Below are 23576 nucleotides of genomic sequence, written 5' to 3' on the forward strand. Positions count from 1 at the left end.
CATATCTGTAAAAAAAATTTAAAATAATAATAATAAAATCTGCTAAAATTCATGTGTAAATAAACGAATAAACACAATTAACTTTAATTTTTAAAACAAGATTATTACACTAAGATATGCACACCCCATATTTTGACTCATTAAATGTTAAATATTCTAGAAAGAAATATAAAATCCTTATAAAACATTAATAAAAAGTTTAAATTTCTAAAAACTTAGAACATGTTTTTTAAACTACATTTGGATATATTTTCTAGTTCTTTATCCTGGACACAAACTTCATTTATCCATAAATAAATAACTGAAGTCAAGTAGTTATGAAAGATGGCTATTACTGCTAGATGCAGAATTTCCTTAACTTTATTTATTTATTCAGAAACAAAAATAATATAATATAATATATAATATAATATTTTTTTTATTGGTCTCTTAGGCCCTGTTATCTTTTAGTCTGCATGCCACACATTCAGTTTGACCCAAACAGATTAAATCATCTTCTTATTTATCATATTATCCATAGTTTCGATGTTTAACCTAGAGCTTCAAAAATCCAACCAGAGTTTCTGCTGATCAAAAAAAGCCAAAACACACACACACACACACACACACACACACACACACACACACACACACACACACACACACACACACACACACACACACACACAGCACAAGTGTTTAGGGAAGGTAAATGATGTTGACTGGAAACAAATACCTTATCAGGAACTGAATTCATCCATCATGATGGGCAGACAATACACAATGGGACACGACTGAGACAACAAAATTATACGGAAGGAAAAAGAGGCCAAACTGAAAAAGAGACAGACAAAGGACAAACGCAATCCTGCTTTAAATCAATGTAAGACGTCATTGAAGTCAGGAGCAGAGAAAGGAGAAAGTGTTTATGAAATGGCTCCGGAAGAAAGTGTTTTGGGGGCTGAGGGGAGGATCAGATCTTTTCTAGCTTTAATATTTCACTGTGCTGATAAGGAACCTGTCATATCTCCTTTTTTGCCTTTCAGCAGCTGTTGCCATGACAATGGGTAGACGGCTGAGCCATGTGTGTGTGCGTATGTGTGTATTTCTGAAGTATTAGCCAAATGATGACTGGCAAAGACAATGACATCTGTGCAATATGGTGGAATGAGATACCAATTAATGTGAGATGAAAATGGATATAGAGGGAGAAATGTTATATTTGGGATGAAGCTCACATCAAATAACATATTCCAGTATCTCACTTATTTCCTGGACAGATGTTCTGTCTGGCTATAAAAACAAGTCCATAATCTTAATGTCATGCCAATATTTCACAGCCACAATCTCCAAAAATCACATTAGCTCTATTGGCCGTGTTTTATAAAGCAGAAGATAATAGTTTAATATCCTACTTAGAAGATATAAAGAGCTAAAGCAATACCTGAAAGAAGTCGTCTTCAAAACCTCAGGCCTTGTTCTGTAAATCAGGTGCCGTTCTTTTAAAAGAGCATTCAAAACAAATTAAGCTCAGTCAAAATAACTATTAAACAAAATGAAATAAATAAATACATTTACGGTAAAAAAAAAAAAAAAAATACTTAAAGGGGTAATATGATAAGATTTCAATTTTTCCTTTCTCTTTTGAGTGTTACAAGGTCTTGGTGCATAAAGAATATCTGGAAAGTTGCAAAGACTAAAGTCTAAAGTCAATGCAAAGACTAAAGTCAATAGATTAAAATGTTTAATTGTGATTATTTACATGAGTTAACTCATGATTAATCACAACTTAATCACAAATTTTGAAATGAGTACTTTTCAAGTTTTAAAATCTCTGATCTTCATGGGGATGGACAAATATAAATGCTTATTGCAAATGTATGTTTATTATTAGTGAAACCACACTCAACATACGGCATGAAGGCTAGACATGTTTCAAAGGTCATTGATGTTTTTTCAAATAGCTTGTTCATGTCTACGAGACACATGAAAAAAGAACATACAAACACCAGGTTTCCATTACTTCTCTTTCTTTGCACTAAGCAATTTACTAACACAAGCCTGTTTACATCATAATCAGGACAGGGCAGCTCACTTCTTCTGAATATGCACATTGTACATTTATTATTTATTATTTGTTTGCCCCTCTCTGCGCACATACTGTAATTTGATGGAGGCAAATTCTCAATAGATCTGTTTGTATTGTTTTATTTTACTGTTTTTCGTTTTAATAGATTTATAATCGAGCCGTCATCTGAAGAAATCAAATATACAAAACATAAAAGACAATAGCTGTGCTGTGATTTTGGCTAAACTAGCATGTAAAATTAGAGAAGCAACATAATATCTGGTTTAACTAAAAATTAGGTACTCTCACTATAAATATAAAAACACTTAATACTCAACCCCAAAATAAATAAATAAAGCTATTATTTAATGACAAAAAAATTCAACCTCAAAACACAAAAGACATTTTGTTGAGCATGCTGGGTTGCCAATTTATATTGAATGTAAAATCTAAGCCCTAAAGCTGTACTATACAAGAACCACTGCTGTAAAACATTGTGTTCAATACCAGTCCACCTTCTTTTCATCTATAGGCCTTAAGCTTAACATCATTTACACAAATAGGACATGTTCCTGGATCAACCACTTCTGCTGGAGAAAAGCTTTTCATGATTGGCTATGACTGGATGACAACAACAATATTCCAGGAATGATACTGTGCAAAGTTCTGTTTGTGTAAATCACATTATTATACCACTTAACCAAAAAGAATGCAAACCTGCAGTGACACATTGCCACATGAAGTAAATCTCAATAGTTCTGATTGTGTTGTTTAAATCTTAACATTAGAGCATTATTGCCTTTAGAGCCAAATAGACTAAAGTACTTTACAAAAGAGGAAACAGTAGTTACCCGTCAGCAATCTGAGTTGGCTAGATTACCGCTGTTAATCTGAATTGACAGGCCGTTGACTCCTGTGTTTAGCACATTGCTGCCCTGCTTATGAATTTTGCATTGATTCCAATTTGTTTAAATTATATGCCAGAAGATCAACAGTTACCATATGAGATTCCCATGCACAATGAATATTAAGCAGTGCTTGTGATCTTGATGCATTCCAAAAACTATGACTATAGCATGCTTATTAACATGTGTACTGTATGCTTTGCGTTCATCATCTTATTCCACTCGTCTGTGTTTTTACAACCTACTTTAGCGGTTTCATTACTCACTATCATTATAGCCAGTTAGAAAGAGAGTTTGACACGTTTATGGTGTGTGGATGTGTTTGTGTGTTTCAAAGCATTCTTGCGAACGCATTATGACATGACACAGTATACGGCAACACTGGAGGATCTCAACTCGTTTGCTACTCCAGTGGCCAATCAAGGAGCTCGTTTACTGGAATGATGCTGCATAATTAAGAGAAATCGTCAAGTTTGCATGACTTTTCTAATATTTCCCAGTCCGTCCTTTAATGATGCAGACCTAATGAGTCCATTAGTCTCCTCTGGGGGGCACGGAAGGGTTTGCCAGATGTTCCTTGACATGAATAAACAGCATCTGCTCTGCCTTAAAGCTTTCTGATCTTTTGGCTAGAATTGGACTGTATTATAATAAACCCCATTCATACCAGAGAGGGTCGGGGGGGGGGGGGGGGGGGGAGCAATATAGAAGAATTTTTGTAAATACTCCTTAAAATATATTTGCAATCTTCATCCTTGTTTTAAAAAGTGACAAAAAAAGTTTTTTACTCCACAGTTCATGTTCAGTTCAAAGCCACTGCACCCTCTTTCTCTCTGAATACAAATGCTCAGCGTGTTAAACAAAGTCACACGCATTTAAATCCCTCTAGACCAGCTGCTTAAGAAAGAAGAGCTTTGTGTTCTCATCATGTAGATGAAAATGGAGAACTGACATTCCTGTGCGGAGGAGAATGGCTAAGACCGTGGACAAAAAGAAGTACTGCAGTTATATTCAGATGCCACTGAGCAAGATATTACAAAACACCTGACCCCAACTCTATAGAGCAGAACATGAAATTAAACAAAAGATGAAAGACAAACTACAATGCAGCAATGAAAAACCAACTGGAGCATGGCAGTATTGTATTTGTAGAGCATTAAGATATCAGTGTTGTCTTAAACATTTTTGCTTTCTATTTTCAGTTTATGCTACCTAAAACTTACGAGAACACAATGCACCACGGTTTTAGTCTCAGAAACTTGACATTTACAGTTCAGTCAAGACATTTATGGTACTTCAAATAATTACTTGAATTTAAGCAACAAGGCCATGCAAACTTAGTGTCACCTTTTTCAGTGCAAGGTTTGTTTTCGATTCTTAAACACTCGGACAAACCTTTCTTTTCTATTCTGGGTTTCAGTATGTCTGTGCTTCATTCTATGCTAGTGGTGATGTGCACTGATGACTGAAAATCTCCACCCATTACTCAAATCCATCCAACACTCAATTAACAGTCTATTTGCATTCTGGCAGCGTCTAGCTCTTGATAAATAACTCTTTTCCTCTCATGCTAGTCAATCATGAATCATCCCTTCATCTGCGGCGTGGCAGCCGAAGCCCCACTGGGTGCGACGGACGACTGATCTTAGCATCAGCATCTCCGATAGAAGGCAACTTCCATGATCTGAATGAAACGCTTCAGAATCACACTGCAAAGAGCCCAGTGAGTTGTGACCAGGGTATTTTTGCAGTCACTGAACCACACTCTATATCAGCATAATGACAATATGTAAAACATATACAACATACACATAAATACATTTATGAATACAAATCTTTTGACACATTCCTGGCTAAATCAAAATTAGGTAAATGTTTATAATGCCACTAAAAAAAATCAAATTTATTATAAAATTACTTACACAATGCTTGTGTAGAATCTATCAATACTAAATTAATTAATTTTCAATGCGTACAGTAAAAAAATTCATTAAAAGAATGACATCTTTTAGCTGAACATTTTATGCATCCTTTGAGAATATTTTATTATTATGTCTTAAACAAAATACTTACACAATAACAATATTAATAACAATGCCTCATTGCAAGTTAAAATAACTGTTCACGATTTTATAATATTCTTAAAATATTCAATATTAAAATATATTCTGACAAGGTAAAATTAGTTCAGACTTTCATTTGCAATGTGATGCTCTTTATTGAATTTGTATTTATTTAATTCATACTACTGGAATAATAATAATAATAATAATAATAATAATAATTAAAAATTACCTTGCAATATCGATTGATTGACTGACTGATTGACTAAATTATTGATTAACTGACTAAAAATAATGTCTACATGCTTTAAAGTGTTAAAATGTACAACTTAAAAAAAAGGGTATACATCTTTTGAGAACATATGATTTCAAAAATGATTACAAACTATTTTCTAAGAACCATGCATTGACAATGGCATTGACTGAATAGAGTCCAAACAAACTCCATGAAATTAATATTCTATTCTGACAAATTCATAAACATTTGAATGTTTCTATAGTTTTTTTGTACATAAAAGATTTTGTTCCAGAAGCACAGAATTAAGCTTTCCAACATAAATACATTCAAAATTCATTTATATATATTGAATATACCAGTATCCATTCAAGTTTTGAAAATAAGATGTATGTGTTAGAACAACACTTTATATAAGAACACGTATGATCAACTATTACACAGGTGTTATGGGTGGTAAAAGGAGGGAATGGAACAAGATGAAAATCAAAAACAAGATTAATGGCATACAGCGCATAAACAAAGCATTCTGAGAGCAAAACAAGAACACAAAGCTCCCAAGGATATGTTTTTATTTCATATAGCTTGTATGTCACGACCCATATGTCTGAATTAAATGATTCGAGCAGTACATTAAAGATGATTACACAAATGCGTTCAGATATAACATATGTTGTTGTTGTTTTCCGTTCAGAACAGCTGATGTTGGAGAAATGTCATAAAAAAAACTATTACAAACTCTCTATTAACAGATCCCTGGCCAATCACTCCCACCCTATTTCCTACATTTGCCATCTTGTGAATTTTTATCAGTCCTACGTCTATGGCCTGAGCACTGCCAGGTGGAAAACCCCGAGACCCTGCGACAAATGCATCTGCCTCACACACTTGAGTGTATAAGGCCCAGATCACACCATATGCACTTTTTAGGTCTGAAAACGTGAGGCGCACCACAATGCCTTTTTTTTTTGTGACTTTTAAAAAAAGAGAAGTGCGCTGATTTTTTAATGTTCCTATACACAGTAAAAAATAATTCAGTGGCTTAGTAAATTTCACAAAAATAAAGAGATATATTAACTTAATAAAATCTTTTGAAATCATTTAAGTGATATTTTGAGTGGGTCAGATTAAAAAGAATAATTAAAAATCCAACAAATAATTTCTCTAAAATTTACATATATTATTTAAGTTTATGTAATGAAAATAAATAAGTATTTAACTAACTAATTATATTTTTAATATACCTTCAATATTTCTGGTGAATTCTAATAGAAATATTTGATAATTATTTACTTGTACTGATCTGTTTTAGAAACTAAAATTATTAAGTATTTCCAACCAATTTTCCTAAATAAAGTTCCAGCTTAATAAATTGAGTAAATTTCGCGGCTAAAGTGATCACGTGTGCAGCTCCGCAGGAAAAAAAAATCAGCTTTCCTCAGCAGCGACGTCGACTAGCCATACCTCACAGCTCCTGGTAAGTAACGTTAGTCAGCTAATCCTACTTACGTTTGTAACACTTTATTAAAAAGTTAATAATTATTAAGCATTTTCTAACAATTGTCTTTGTATTTTACGTCATATTCAACAAGTTTCGTAGCTTAATCGAAGTCACCTGAAGGACGGCTTTCCTCAGCAACGGCAAGACCCGCACTCCTCTCATAATCGTGGTACGTTATGTAATTTAGCCTGCTAATACTAATTATGTTTGTAATGTTTAATTCAGAAGTTAATTATTAAGGATTTCCTAACAATTGTGTTTGTATTTTGCGTTATCTTAAGAAGTTTAACAAGTTTCGCGGCTCAAACAAGAGGCACCTGTCACTGAAGGACTGCTTTTCTCAGCAACGACGTGAACAGCATTACTCGAATTTCCTGTAAGTAACGTAGTCCTTTTATAACTATGTATATTTGCAAAAATGTTTTCAAAAGTTGATTAAACATTGACCGTGTGTACGTGTACATAACAGTGTAGTTTTCGAAGTTAGTTAGTGGGGCAGCCATATGTATGTTAGTTTTTTTTTTTTTTTTTTGGAGTGGGTTAACGTTCGTACTATTTGGATCACCGTTTATTTCAACCGCCATTTGAAAGTCTAACGATAAGTGTACCGTGGTCCAGCAACTATAACTATACATGCCCAATGGAAAACGATTTTGTACAGGTTCCCCATTGGGGTCAGTGGCTTGTCAAAAGGGAACACATCATTTATGAACTTTCAAATGACAACATTCTTTCTTGTAAAAAGCTGTCACGTTGTTGTAAAACATCATAATTACTACACGATTTCAAGTATGAGCTCTTAAATCACCACTACAAATACGCCATGCAAAAGTATTTAAAATGGCGTGGACATAACATAGACTGGTGCGTTTTAATCAGCTCCCACTATAGGGAGTCGGACAGTTTAAGGCCTGCTCCATTGTAAAATCATTCTAGTGCACTGAAACCTAGATCACATACAATATCGGTCAAAAGTTTGAAAACCGTAAGCTTTTTAATGTAACAAATCCAGACCTGGTGGGTATTGAAGGACAGCGGAGGCTGGGGGAGGGGTACGTTGTTTTAATTGAGTAAACTTACTAAATTTCTTAAGAGCGTGTTTAAATATATTCATTTTGATTTGAAATTATTTGTAATATTTTTGTTCCCTGAAACAGATCAGTTTAATTTTCCATCCTTAAATAAATTGATAGAAATTTCACAAATATATTATGTGTATTATAAATAAACAATTTGTTAGTCTAATACTAAATTGTTTTAGTGGAAAAAATAAAATATAACTGTACATTTTAGATAAAATAAACTGTTGTATTTTTAGTCCATTAATGTTTACATTTATGCATTTGGCAGACACTTTTATCCAAAGTAACTTACATTGCATTTCAAGGTACACATTTACAATTTAATCAATTTTTGCTAGTGCCGACGCTCTACTGTTTGAGCTACAGGAAAGCCATCTTTTGTATAATCAAGTGAACTATATTCAGAGATTTTATTAAGTTAATAAAGTTAAATATTACTGTAATATTTACTAAGCCACAGAATTATTTAGAGGGTTAAGGGTTGAGTGTGAGGGTTAATGCAATGCATATTTTTTTCAAGTAGTGCAATTAAACAAGCTTTTTTGTTTCAAAACCATTAGTCATTTTACTTAAATATTAAACATGTTTATAAAGAAATTGGTTGAAATAATGCAGACCTCAATAAAAGCCTATAGCATTGATTTACAGCATAGAAGCTCGCAGTTGGTCTCTTTTCGTTTTTCTTTTAGGTTTATTGTTAAAAATAAATGTCCCTATGTAGAAAATTAACCTGTCCTCTTGTTAAGAAGAATGCTGTTAATTTTTGCAACTCCTCCCCCTAGTAAACTTTGTTTGAGATTTTACCTATCATATGGTCCAACAGAATGTTTGCTTCTTCAGGTGCTATTTGTGTTGTGTATTTGTCACTTTCTTGTAACATTCAGTTTTGAATGTTAGCTCTAACAAGTTATCTTTAAAATTTGCCTGTAGGGTTCAGCTGATCTACCCGTCTTCGTACAAGCAGAGTTGGCAGAGGAGGTTATAAAAATCTACATCCTTCGGAACAATAATGGGGCAGTCAGCGACGTAATCTTGGGAATCTCAGCAGAGCCTGCTACCATCTTTCAGGAGTCACATTGGATTTGAGATATCCCAAGACCCACAAATACAGGTCCTTCTCCAAAAATTAGCATATTGTGATAAAGTTCATTATTTTCCATAATGTAATGATAAAAATTAAACTTTCATATATTTTAGATTCATTGCACACCAACTGAAATATTTCAGGTCTTTTATTGTTTAAATACTGATGCTTTTGGCATACAGCTCATGAAAACCATAAATTCCTATCTCAAAAAAATAGCTTATTTCATCTGACCAATAAAAGAAAAGTGTTTTTAATACAAAAAAGTCAACCTTCAAATAATTGTTCAGTTATGCACTCAATACTTGGTGGGGAATCCTTTTGCAGAAATGACTGCTTCAATGCGGCGTGGCATGGAGGCAATCAGCCTGTGGCGCTGCTTCGATAGCGGCCTTAAGCTCATCCAGAGTGTTTTGTCTTGCGTCTCTTAACTTTCTCTTCACAATATCCCAGAGATTCTCTATGGGGTTCAGGTCAGGAGAGTTGGTAGGCCAATTGAGCACAGTAATACCATGGTCAGTAAACCATTTACCAGTGTGAGCAGGTGCCAGGTCGTGCTGAAAAGCGAAATCTTCATCTCCATAAAGCTTTTCAACAGATGGAAACATGAAGTGCTCCCAAATCTCCTGATAACTAGCTGCATTGACCCTGCCCTTGATAAAACACAGTGGACCAACACCAGCAGCTGACATGGCACCCCAGACCATCACTGACTGTGGGTACTTGATACTGGACTTCAGGCATTTTGGCATTTCCTTCTCCCCAGTCTTCCTCCAGACTCTGGCACCTTGATTTCCAAATGACATGCAAAATTAGCTTTCATCCGAAAAAAGTACTTTGGACCACTGATCAACAGTCCAGTGCTGCTTCTCTGTAGCCCATTTCCTGCACACGCCTGTGCACGGTGGCTCTGGATGTTTCTACTCCAGACTCAGTCCACAATCTTCCTCGGGGTCCGGTCACCTCTTCTCGTTGTGAAGCGTTTTTTGCCACACTTTTTCCTTCCCAGAGACTTCCCACTGAGGTGCCTTGATACAGCACTCTGGGAACAGCCTATTTGTTCAGAAATTTCTTTCTGTGTCTTACCCTCTCGCTTGAGGGTGTCAATGATGGCCTTCTGGACAGCAGTCAGGTCGGCAGTCTTACCCATGATTGCGGTTTTGAGTAATGAACCAGGCTGGGAGTTTTTAAAAGCCTCAGGAATCTTTTGCAGGTGTTTAGAGTTAATTAGTTGATTCAGATGATTAGGTTAATAGCTCGTTTAGAGAACCTTTTCATGATATGCTAATTTTTTGAGATAGGAATTTTGGGTTTTCATGAGCTGTATGCCAAAATCATCAGTATTAAAACAATAAAATACCTGAAATATTTCAGGTGGTGTGCAATGAATCTAGAATATATGAAAGTAAAATTTTTATCATTACATTACGGAAAATAATGAACTTCATCACAATATGCTAATATTTTGAGAAGGACCCTGTACTCACTTGAGTTGTTCCAAAAACTGTTTCTTGAGCTGGATCCTCCAAAACTCTGTTAATGTTCAGAGGTTAAAAAATTATCTTCTTGCACAGTAGTGGTTCATGGTCATCCCACAGAATGGGTATTCCTGATGGAAGTGTTTCTGTTATCTGATTAATTCTGTTGAAGACATAGTTCACCCCAAAAGATGATGTTGTCATAATTTACTCTCCCTCAATTTGTCCCAAACCTGTTCGAGTTTCTTTCTTCTGTTGAACACAAAAGATATTTTAAGTGAAGTGACGTGACATTCAGCCAAGTATTAAAGAGTGTTGGTTAACGCAGTTAAAGGTTGCCATTGACTTTGCATAGTATACTTCTTTTTTTTTTTTTTTTTCCTATCATGGAAGTCAATGGCAACTTTCAACTATCTGTTAACCAACATTCATTAAAATATATTTTGTGTTCAACAGAAGAAAGAAATTCGTACAGATTTGGGACAACCCGGGGGGGCGAGTACATTATGACAACATCATCTTTTTGGGTGAACTATCCCTTTAATATTGATGTAAGTGTTGCTTTTATATTTTTTTATGGTTTAATGTTGAGTGTGAATGCAAATGGCTGGTATGCACCAGGAACAAAGATGTCATTTCTCTTACGGCTATCGTATTTTACATGTAATCTACTTGAATACTAAGATGGATGAAATGTTTCATAAGGTTTAATCATTTCCCTTATGGCTACTTTACAGTTTTTAATTTTTGCAATCTACTGGAATATTAAAATGGATACAATGTTTCAAAGGTTGATTTTAGACTTTGTCTTATGTTTAATTGACAAATAAATTTTCAATAAAAAATGTGTTTCTTTCTTTATTTGGTTTTATTATATTAATTATAAAGGGTAAATGGTGTAAAAAAAAAAAAAAAAAGTGAATGCAGCATTTTGATAATTTATAGTCCAATATTAAGTTAAATTCACTTTTACATGTAGTAAACGTAGCACATTTTTTTTGGTAAAATTTCATCCAATATTTCAATTATATCTACTCAATATTTTTTGTTTATTTTACATTGAATTACAGTTGTGGTGTTTTATAATTTTGATTATATCCAATTAATTTTATTTCTCATATAAAGTAATTCAGTTACTCAGATTTACTTAATTTTTTTACTGACAATTACTCAATTTAAACAGTATATTTCATTGATTTCACAGCTTTAAAATTTACTAAATTTTTTTGAGTGTAAAAATGTTTCACCAAAAAAATTGAGTAAATAATAGTTAAACTTTTTACAGTGTAGGCAACCACCAAATTAGCTGTCTTGTCAGTCTAATCGAAGGATTATAGCTAGAGTGCTCAAAAACCTTTGGGTTCTGCTGTTAAGTAAACTGCCATATTAGCAGAAACCTTAAAAAATATACCTCCGGGTAACCCGCGACAGACATCAAATGTTTCTCCTCCATCATTGCAATCTCCGGACTTTCTAAGCAATGGTAAACTTTCGTCACCACAATGGAAGTCCCTTTCTGTTAATTTGATTGGACAATGGAAAAAAAATATGCTAATTACATTGGGCTTTTTGTTTGTTTCAGACTGCCATAGCAAATTGCCTTCAAAAGCACCTAGCAACAAATTTTGCCATTTCTTAAAATTTTTAGGCAACTTTTAATAAATGACTCAGACTATAAAATTGCACGCATTTTCTTTACAAATTACACAAAAAAAAGAGGAAACCAAAAATGCCTAGCAATACACATATCACATTTTTTGAGTTAGCAGCTATTTGCAATTGTTGAATTTAATAATAATAATAATAATAATAATAATACAATTTAACAATTTTTGATACTCTTTCTCAGTAGCTTGGACCTGTCATTGTTCATAAGGTAGTATACTTATAAGGAAAATGGAAAAGATACTAGTAATTTCAGGACATTAACCATTATCCATTGTAACCCTGTAACCCGAGAAAAAAACGAGTAATTTTAAATGCAGGTTAAAAAAAACAATCTGGATATTTATTTTATATCAACATAGCAGATTTTGCCCTGTTTTTACAGACTTTTTTCAGAGAGTGTAGCATATTAACTACTTAAAACATTGCTTAAAGCAAAACAGTTTCAAATGTGTAGAATTTCTAGTTTACTATCTATGAAAAAAAATTTGTTGTAATCATTCAAAAATGTGTAAGTATTTAATTATTCAATGTATTAAAAAATACAGTTATTTATATGTTATATTATTTTACAAAGAATCTAAATTAACATATATAAAATATATATTTAGCTGAGATTTGATGTTTAAACAATTTTGCATTGTGATTATGCAAGCGGCTAAAACGTGAGCGTGCAAAATGCTCACTGCCAACAGCAAACAATTAAAAAAAGGCACCTATCACTGCAAAAAAATGCATTTTGTCTGATCAGGGCCTTACTCATCTTGGCTTCCCCACTCAAAACTTGCCGCAGTGACATGGTAATGTGCATCAAAAAGAAGACACTGGTCTTTAAAATCTCTTAAAGTGTCTTCCAAAAAATGCTATTACATATAATGCACTAGTATGGCCAGATATCAGAAGAGCAGAGGGGAAACTTAAGACTGTAAATGAATTAAATAGCCTAGTATTTTAATTGCTTTGAGCATTTGAGCCTTACATCTACTTTACTTGTTGGGGATTTTCAATCGTATATGTTTTCAATGGTAGGGTGCTGAAGCAGACTTTTTGTGACAAGTAGTAAATTACAAACATTAATCATGCAGAGTCATTAACAGGATTTGCAAGAGAAAAAAAATCTACAAAAACTGTTTATTTCGCAAAACCCTGCCACCCCTCCCTACTTTGGGACGGTCTGAAAATTTATGTTATGATGCCAGAGATTGGGACAGAATTTAATGGACCTGATTCATATGTTTTTCAGTGTCACTATAGTCTGAGTCTTTTTTTAATAACCAATAAGCAAATGCAAGCGAGTTCACATATTGTGGTGTAAAGTCAGTAACTCGTGTCCTAATGACTTGCTGAGTCTGATTATTTGCCCTGAAAACCCACTGTGTATATCACTGGGCTCTGCAGCCTTGTGGGAAACTGCCATTATGATTTTATAATATAATTGACAGGTGTGCAAACATTAGTACGACATTTAAAATACTTGTTTTATTAATTAGAAATTAAGGTGCGATTAACCACTGCCTTAGGTATAGTATTTCCAAAACAACAACAACAAAAACAATACATCTCCAAATGTAGCACATTTAAAAAACAATACATAAGATACCTTTAAGCAAGAAAGAAAATCCAAGCCCTATTGACATACCAGCCAGAAGCCCTCATAGAATCAACTTTAAAAAGATGAGGAAATGATTCTTTGCACAAAATCTAAACATTTCATTGGATGTCGTACCTTATTTATTATAGCTGTAGTTTTGAAAGGTCTGTGGCACATTTCATGAGCACTTACTTGTAATTTGATTGCATTCCTCAACTCATTCGGCATGCCAGTGGGGAGGGGAATTGATTCTGGATAGGGAATCTATCTAAAGTGGAACTGACAATGATTGTAAGTGAGATGCAGAGCAATTCGATTCCTAGTCATTTTATGTGATATTCTACACGTTTCATCATGACATGATAAAACTTTCACAAATAATCTTTTGCTCCACCCTCTCCCCAGATACAAAATGTCAGTGGAAGACAGGTATACCTCTATAAGTTTGTGTTGTTGGGGAGAGAGATGTTTAATTTAGTTAGGATAACTGACCCCAAAGTTCCCCTAAAAATGTTAGCAGGGAGTGCAAAGGTCAACATCAGGAGCACAGGAACTGCTTTTAACTGCCTCCATTTTTAGCCCACTTAACCAAACTTCCTCTGTTCACCTGTAGTATAAGCCCATTTCTGATACAGGCTACACTTAGAATAAGATTATCAGTTTTAGCCAGGGTTTTTAAACTGATTCCATGCAAGGAAACAATTACATCATTATTTTTTTGCGAGTTTATATCCCACTATTCTGACTTTATAACTCACAACTGTGAGTTTATATCATGCAATTCTGTGAAAAAGAAATGCGAGTTTGTACTGCACATTTTATTATTTTATTCGGTGGCAAAAACAGGCTTCCATATAGAAATAGGTAATAACTACACTATTGACACAGTTCAATCAAACTTCAATAAGTCAATAAGTTCAAACTTCAATAAGTCCCAATGATTTATGGCAATGCAGAAAACACAGGCAGAATCATAGAATCGAGAAGTTGGTAATAAAATGTTTTGAATTTGATTACAAATTTAATTATTTCACGTATCTCATGTGGCCCTAAAATTCTATTTTTGTACAACTTTTAATAAACTGTTGTTAAATTGTGTAAATTTCATGATTTTAATTTATGAGACATTTAGACATATTTAGACTTTATTTATAAAATTGCATTTAACCATTAAAATGGTGTAGAAAAAAAATTCTATTTGGAAAACAAAACAGGATTTAGGAAAAATTGAATGGATTTCATAGGGACCTTATTAATAAGTACATTTTATTTCTAATTTCTTGATGTTCAACTGCTCTGAAGACTTGATATCCAGAATTAAGCATTAATTAAGAATTAAAAGTAGTGTAACAATAACTGTGAGAGTATAAAACTGGCTTGATATTATTTCTTAATGCCAAATGAGTGTGAAACATCTGCAGCATCATAAACAAATTATTATTCATGAGTTCAGTCTCCCCCATGCAGTGACATCACAATCTTCTGCCCCCTCCATACAAGAACTTGTTTCGGTGCAACTGGCCAACATGTTTTAGGTCTATAGTCACCATCACTCCAAGCCTCACTAATGAATACAAACCAGTTAGAGGAAGAAATTAAAATTTTAATTGCTGTCCTCGAGATACCAATATGTTGCCTCTCACCCAGGGGTCTGCGATTAAGTGGGTAAACTGTATTCTGTATTGATGGCTCTGTGCTCTCGTGGATATTAATCCTTGCCATGTGCAAATCACTCCCATATTGTCATTTTGATGGCTCCACAAGGTGGATTATGATGCGTCTCCATATGGCTCGGCTTTGCCACATATCCATGAATATGGGCTTGAGAATTATAAATATTGTGGGCGAAATCAGGGTGATTCAGTGCACCCTCGACAAAAGATACATTCAGGGTGCTAATTATTGCATTTAACGTACATGAGTATGTCCTGCGGGATGGAGCGCCATGCGAAATTCATGGTCCCTGCAGAATTATGCTAATGATAAGCATGACATTGGGGACAATGAGACTATCATTACACAGATGTATGGCTTCAGATTAGTCTGTCACACACATAGCACTTTCTTAGTAATGTGAGATCCGTAAAATACATCCTGCACTAGAGTGACTTCACTGTCTCATGCAGAATTAGATGGTTAGCATGGCTCTGTTAGCATCAGGTTCTAAAAGCAACGTTTTCCATTGAAGACCATCAGCCATGTATTCTCAGCAAGTGCGTTTTATGCATGCAACTTATTATATGAACACCAATATATTGTCATAGTATAAATGTTTTATCAGTGAAACCTCAAGTACATGAGTGTGGACATCTTGATAATTATTAGTGTTATTTTTGTATCACTTATACACTGTCATAGTCAGTTATTTTAGTATAATTGACATACAATTATAGTTTTTGTTATCATATTTAATTAGATTTTAGAGCAGATTTCATAGTTTTTAGTAAAAGTAAAAGGTTTATATATATATATATTTTTTAAAATATAAATAATAATAAAATATATATATATATATATATATATATATATATTTTTTTTTTAATTATTATTATTATTTTTTTTTTACAATATCAAGAAAATGATACGGATCATATCAAGAAAGTTTGTCAGGATTTAAGATAAAACATTTTTTTCACATTAATTATTAATTCATAAAAATCATTGTTTTTGTCGAGTCGCATCACACAGAATGTTACAACCTAATTTAATCTTGCCTTTTCATAAAAAGGTCAAGTGACCTTACTTTTTAGAGTCATACTAACCTTGACACACAGTCATTAGAGTCTGCAGGGGTCCTCTCTATGATATCATTTTCAGTTTTCTGTTTTCTCCTCTCTCTCATAGGTATCATTGAAAGGTCTGATTCATTCCTGCTTCATGCATTCCACTCTTACTTCCTGTCAACAGCCCAGGAAGCTCTTTGGTTATATGACAGGCTTAGGAATAATGCCCACAGAAGGAGTAAGACTGATGTAGGTTTGTGTCGGGCTGTCAAACAGTGTCCTCCTGCTGAGAAGTGGACACAGCGGAGTCGAGGCTTAACAGAAGGGGGCAAGGAAAAAGAAATCAATTTACCATCATTTTAGTGGCCCGCACAGAGACAACACGCCAAAAAAACACAAGCAAGCAAACTTCCTCCCCAACGGCAAAACAAGATCTGTCATCCCCAGTGAGTGCATAATTCCAGATCAACACTTGACCTGACAAGGAAACATGCCAGAGTGCATCCTCCAAAATAAAAACAGCAGCTTTTGCTTTTGGAGGGAAACCAAGTAGATCTTTTACAGATCCCTCACAGCCCTCAGTGTTAAATTTGCCCACCACTGAAGGGCATCTTGAATCATTTCTGGTTTTCAGATGGACCACCCGTACTCTTCATGCTTTACTGGCTGCAAGTTCTATGCTCAATGCATCTTCAAGCTTTAAAAAATTACACACACTTGTGAGTTTATGTGTGATAGACAGTATGAATAAGTAAGCAGGGTGGATGGGTGACCTCAGAAACGAACACGACTCTACAGACACAATCTGATCATAATACTTGACTGAGTTGAAAGTATGTCTGAAGTACATGGCGGCGCGGATTTCGTCTTGGCTAAAGGTCAGCGTGACCCATAAATAAAAGGGCTACAATTACTGCCATCCATGTGGAAGACACTCGAGAGCAAATCTCATGTTATGCTGCACTCCAGTCAAGTGTTTCCTTGTTTTGCATATAACCATGAGCGATGCTAGGGGTGGGATTTGAATGCTTTTAGCAAAGGTCTGAATCTTTATGTTTGTTTCATTTTGTTTTGCTTTATTCCCCTGTGTCAGTATTTATAACTATATTTGCATGCCTGGTAATTTTGAGATATTATAAGCTGAAATTCTGCTTTATACTTCAGATATTCTAAAGCAACTAAGGCATATTTTGTCAATCAGCATTAAATCTGGTGCATTTTATAGCTTATAAAACACACTGAATCACTGGGTGAGCTTGTAGTGTGCTTGTAATAAGCAACAACAATTGGATAAAAAAAAGGTTAAAAAACTAAATATATTGCATTTCAAGGATTTTGCTAATTTTCAGACACATGCCTGAACATTTGCAATTATATTATTCCTTATTTAATTCCAAAATGCCAAAAAAATAAGTCAAGTGACATTAAACAGCTAGTCAATTTATAAATGAACAAATAACAATGTGTCAGTGTGTGTGTGTGTACAACAGATATATATATATATATATATATATATATATATATATATATATATATATATATATATATATATATATATATATATATATATATATATATATATATATATATATATTAGGGGTGTAACGATATCACAAATCGAACCGAAAGATCGCGATACACCACCCACGATACGAATCGCGGAACTTATGTGGTGTACCGCGGTACTTTCACGCCTCCTGCTGCCCATTGTTGATGTTAATGTCACTTATCTCTTACTTACTAATCTATTAATTTATTCAATTTTATTTCCATACATTTGATTAAATTGCATTGGTAACAACTAATACGAGCTTTTTAAACGCTGTTCTAAATATTATATTCCAAAGTTACTGTTTTCCAAGTGCATGTCATGTCACGTGACTTGGGAGTGAGCGTCACACTCGGTTACTACTGCATACGCAGGATGGCTGCTCCGCCTGAGATTGCAGATCCCACAGACACATTTAAGTCTTTTGTGTGGGAACATTTTGGTTTTCCAGTGGAGTACAGGAATGGAATTTGTGTCGTAGACAAAGCACACACAATCTGTCGTAACTGTTTCTCAAAACTTACTTATACGACAGGAAACACGTCTAATATGCAAGCGCATCGGAGACATCACCCCAACATTAATATTAGCGACACACGTAAGAAGCCTCAAAAACAGGAAACTTTTCCCACTGCCTTCATAATGAAGCTACAAGCTAACTCGGACCGTGCTCAAACAATTACATAGGTAATAGGTGTTTTCATGGCACTAGATATGCAGCCGTTTTCCGCTGTTTAGAATGACGGATTTTATTCATAACTCATACAAAAATGAGCCGACACTCAGTGAAAACGTAACATGCCTCACAGACATAATAAATATATCTATAGAAAGCTGTAAATGACTACTTAACGAAATAAAACAAATCTAAAACAAAAACTCATTGTAATCATAATCTGTGAAGATCTCGGCGCATCTAATGAGGAAATCGCGAGACAGGCAACTTCATCCTTGCAACACAGACTTAGAAAACACTAGTTTATTAGTAAATAATTCAAATATCTCCCTAATATTTACCAGTCACATTTATGGTAATTACTTTTGCCGGTGCTTTGCGGCAAGCTTGAGCCTATTGCGTGTATTTGAACGCAGAACTGTTCAGCTGCGCTGCTGCTGCGGGACACTAAACTCCGTCGAGTCGCTCTTCACAGTCGCAGTAGCGCGGTCTCGCGTTGTTTCCACCAGCGCGGCAATTTTGTTTTATCACTTATTAATGGATGTCTAAAATATAAAAGTAAGGAGAAGTATAAAACAGGCGGTAGGCCTGGCCCGCGTCTGAACTTTGACGTGAAAATTGGTCTCAGAGGAGCAGTTAGATGTGGCATCCAGCAGTGATGATCCTCCAGCAAAACAGGCACCAATCTCTGAACTGTTTGGAAAGTTAGTTCCAGTGGAGCCAGGCACTCCTGCACCTTGTAATGTTTGTCATATCAAATGTATCCATATCAATGGTGAAAGATATACATTTTATTTATAATATATTTAATTTTAGTTTACTCGGATAAGCTGACTGCACTACAGAGATAAATGTTTTATTCTGACTAGTCTACATTGGAAGTATTTATTAAAATTTTGTTTACTCAGGTATGCTGACTGCACTAAAAATGTGAAGCCAAAGTTAATAAAGAAAAAGACAAGTTATTTTGTTGCTATAATTAAGTTAAGTGAATCTATTGTCCTTTTACCAGCAATGCTAAAGAACATGAACCCTGCCACCACAGCAAACCGAACCGAACCGGACCGAACCGTGGCTCCAAAATCGTAAACCGAACCGAACCGTGCCATTGGTGTATCGTTACACCCCTAATATATATATATATATATATATACACACACGATGCAACACATTATAATTTTGATAATCTAAGCCCAAGACATACTCTAGCCCTAGAATGACCATTACATGTAATGAAAGATTTTTACACTAGTTGTAATAAATTCAGCTCAATTTCTGGTCCTGCATAATAACATGCACTTCACTTATAACAACGAGAGTGCCTTTTAACTACAGCATGAGCTGAACCCAGCTCTGAGAATATACCCTCCTACTCTCATCATGAGAGCTTGAACAAACCTCAGCATTGGAAGCCGGGGCTGGTAGGCATGTAATTGTACTTGGCATAACTGTGAAATAGCACTTAAACTTCTGCCTCGAAGTCGACACAATAAGTTCATTACTCCCTTTCTTTCTCCCTCTATCTTTCTCTTTTCCTTCCACCCCCTCCTTTCCCACCTGACAGACAAATCAGTTTAATGAACATCCAACATTAACAGGGGAAAGAGTCAAGAGGATGGTGGGAGCTTGGTTTCAGGGCTGGATTCACATACAGACAGCCAGTGCTAGTGCTAGCGGTGATAACACACACTGACAGCATCGGAGGCAGAGGGAAACCTCTACATGAACATGTGAAGCTTTTAGAACCACAGTAAAGTGTCAGTTATGCGTAACAAGGAATGTTGGGGAACTTACTCAACTTAAGTATGGTTAAATATTATATTTACACACAAAAATACACTACAAAATGGTAATTTTGTTAAATATATTAAAATATATTTATTTTAAAAATCATTATAATAAGCTGATTTGGTGCTCAATTTCTTATCAGTGCTGAAAATAGTGCTGCTTAATATTTTCAAAAGAACTAAATTAATTTTATTTTTCAAAAAAAATATATATATGTTTTACTGACCCCAAAGGGCCTATTTGCTTTCCATTATGTGAAAAACAGAATTGCAAAATCTGGTCATAAAAAAATGGAGTTTACTGTACAACACAAAATTGGGCAACATTTAAATAAATAAATCCAAAAAGTATGGCCATACACTAAATCTTTGCAATGCTGACTAGTGTCTGACAATATAAAACTGCAAAAATATTAAGTATGCATGCATGAATGAGGCACAAAGTTTTGTCTACTGTAGACACACAGAAGCAAATGCGGCTCTTGAGGTGTTTTCAGAAATTATGACAGAAATGTATTACTATGGTACAGTAACATAACAATAATTATAATAAAGATTTTATAAAAAAATTATTAAATAAATACTTTGATTACCAGGTAACATTATCAAACAGAATCCAGCATGGTTAAAGATACGGCACAGATTTTCTAAAAAAGAATAATACAAAAAAATTAAATAAAGAGGGAAAAAAATAAAAAATGCATGTGTAGAACTGTTACTGTTAAGATTTTAAAGTGATTAAACCTGTTAGCCAGCAAGAGGCGTCCTAAACGTCCCTAAACTCGCACGTGTCAGTGTTTATGAATAGATTAAATGAAACGGGACAAATTTAATCTTGACAAACTATGTATCATTATAAAGATCTAAGCCTCAAGCATCGACGACAGATCGCTGTTTTTCAATGGAAAGCTTATAAAGACTGTATTTGCTACATTTGTGTAAGCAGTAACATGAACAATGGAAACGCTGTACATACCAGATTCATCCTAATAAGGAGTCATAAACACATCCTCAGCTGTAAATCCCAGTTTAGTTAGAAAGGTAAGGGTCCACTGAACGACATCTCATGGAGAACGATAAGTCCAACGAAGCAATATGGATCATAATTCCTTTGTTTACGTTTCAGTTCTTCAGCGACAGAATTGTTTGCGTCTGTTATGGAATAACTCACGGTCATAAACTGCGTCTTGTTAGTATAAAAACGGCATGGTTTTGCAGCGTACAGTGTCACAAACAGAATGAGTTGATCCACCAGAAAATAGAATGAATGAAAGATAGGCGAAAGATAGTTTATTTGAATTTTGGCGCTCCCTTGTGACGCACCTGTCAGCTGATGGAGGCGGAACTTACAGCGATCGCCTTTTTCTTTCTTTGTTTTATTTTTCAACAGTTTTTATATTTGTGAGAGGGTGTTTTATGTTGAATGTGAATGTATCTGCATGATTACCATCTGTTTGAGTGCAAATCAGCCCAAATCAGCTCGCTATTACTGAATGATCACGGCTATCAAAGTGAACGCATCTATATGAACAGAGAGAGAGGATTTACTTTATGGCACATTTGTGTTACTACCATATACCATAATTACTCAAAAAGTATTTTTGTAACACACTGAAGTAGGAAACTGTTATTTTATTTATAAGTTTAATAATTTGTTATATAGTTATATGTTAAATTATAAGTTAGGTAGAGCACTTTCAGCTGTGAGTTCCATGGGGGGTGCTGGCTTACAGGTTAAAAACCATTTGTTTATTATTAAAAATCAATGCATCCACTCAAATGAAAATAAACATGAACAATATTTATTATAATAAGGATTTAAAAGTATTTTTTTTACATTTTTAGAGCCATGGTTTAGTAAAATACTTTTCAAATGCTTTCAATACATTAACAGTTTCACACAGACACACACACACACACACACATACATACATGCACACAAACACACACAAAAATTTACACATTTCATACAAATACTTAAGAAATCGGTTTTACCACATTATAACATACTTTCCTGATAAGCCTTAAAACACTGTGAACTATTTTAAACCAAACTCAGATGTCATTCTGTTTTGAGAGAAACAACTAAAGAATCCCTTCAGAGCTGAGATTCACAGCCGCAAACACTGCTATTGAAATTCGATAAACATGCCATCACCACCACAAACTAAATTGTTCCCCAACGGCAGCCTGACAGTCACAGGAAGTGGATTAAAAACTGTGTTGCCTGTCATAACATCCACAAACTTTCTGGAGGTTTACACAATATCTCAGCACATAACCCTGCTCTGTAAATGATATTTAACCATCATAAGGCAAAGAAAGATGGGGGACAGTGTGCTACACCTCAACATGTCACCAGCAATTTAATTATCTAGGCAACAGCTGCTATAACCAGGCTACCACAGCTCTTATCGGCTCCTCGCATGCGTTCGGTATCCATAATGCCAGCAGCGACAACTGACGACGTTTACTATACTGGATGTTGCTTCACATAAGAGATTACAGCAATTACAGAACCATTAAAACAATGAGCACTACACTGTCCAAATTAGCACAAGCGCCACAGTCACATGATGCAACCGCTGTAAAACAGCCTTTGCTTATTTGCCGATGACAGTTTAATTTTGATCATTAATTTTGGGTTACATGGACTGACATGCATTGTGTGTTGTCTTTATGGCATTTTCCTCATTGTAGGAAGTAATCAGAGATATTGAGCACAAAACTATTACAATGCAATGGTTATCCTGTGAAGCCAATATAATTATTATATTATATTATATTATATTATATTATATTATATTATATTATATTATATTATATTATATTATATTATATTATATTATATTATATTATATGTGAAGTAATAAGTGAGAAAAAAAAAGTGTTTATTACGTTTGAAATCTGGATATTTATCTTATAAAAATGCATGGATTCACTACAAGGGGCCTTTATTCAACCCCCGGAGCCTTGTGAGGGACGTTTTATTACAGATGCACGCACTTTATTTCACATCTAATGAAATGTTGACAACAAACACCCGCTTATCCCCGTTGAAAGGTTTGGAAGAGCAAGGACAATATTGGATTATTCTGAAAGAAGAATGTCACATACACTTAGGATGCTTCGAGGGTGAGTAGAAGATGGACACATTTTCATTCTCGGGTGAACTAACCCTTTAACAATT

At 34.5% G+C, this 23576-nt stretch overlaps 1 protein-coding gene and 1 long non-coding RNA gene across 3 annotated transcripts in view; one reads left to right on the forward strand and one right to left on the reverse strand.

Annotated features, from left to right (window-relative positions):
• LOC127968018 (inactive N-acetylated-alpha-linked acidic dipeptidase-like protein 2) overlaps nucleotides 1–23576 on the reverse strand; it is a 214266-nt gene that overhangs the window by 164845 nt on the left and 25845 nt on the right. The window lies entirely within an intron of this gene.
• Nucleotides 6689–8886, forward strand: LOC127968019 (uncharacterized). 2 transcript variants are annotated; one of them, XR_008155876.1, is made up of 4 exons: nucleotides 6689–6727; nucleotides 6843–6920; nucleotides 7033–7127; nucleotides 8764–8886. It is a non-coding gene; the product is annotated as an uncharacterized LOC127968019 (long non-coding RNA). The 2 variants fall into 2 exon arrangements; XR_008155875.1 differs by having other exon boundaries at nucleotides 6706–6920.

Source organism: Carassius gibelio, chromosome B11 (assembly GCF_023724105.1).
Source record: "Carassius gibelio isolate Cgi1373 ecotype wild population from Czech Republic chromosome B11, carGib1.2-hapl.c, whole genome shotgun sequence".
Classification (NCBI taxonomy): domain Eukaryota; kingdom Metazoa; phylum Chordata; class Actinopteri; order Cypriniformes; family Cyprinidae; genus Carassius; species Carassius gibelio.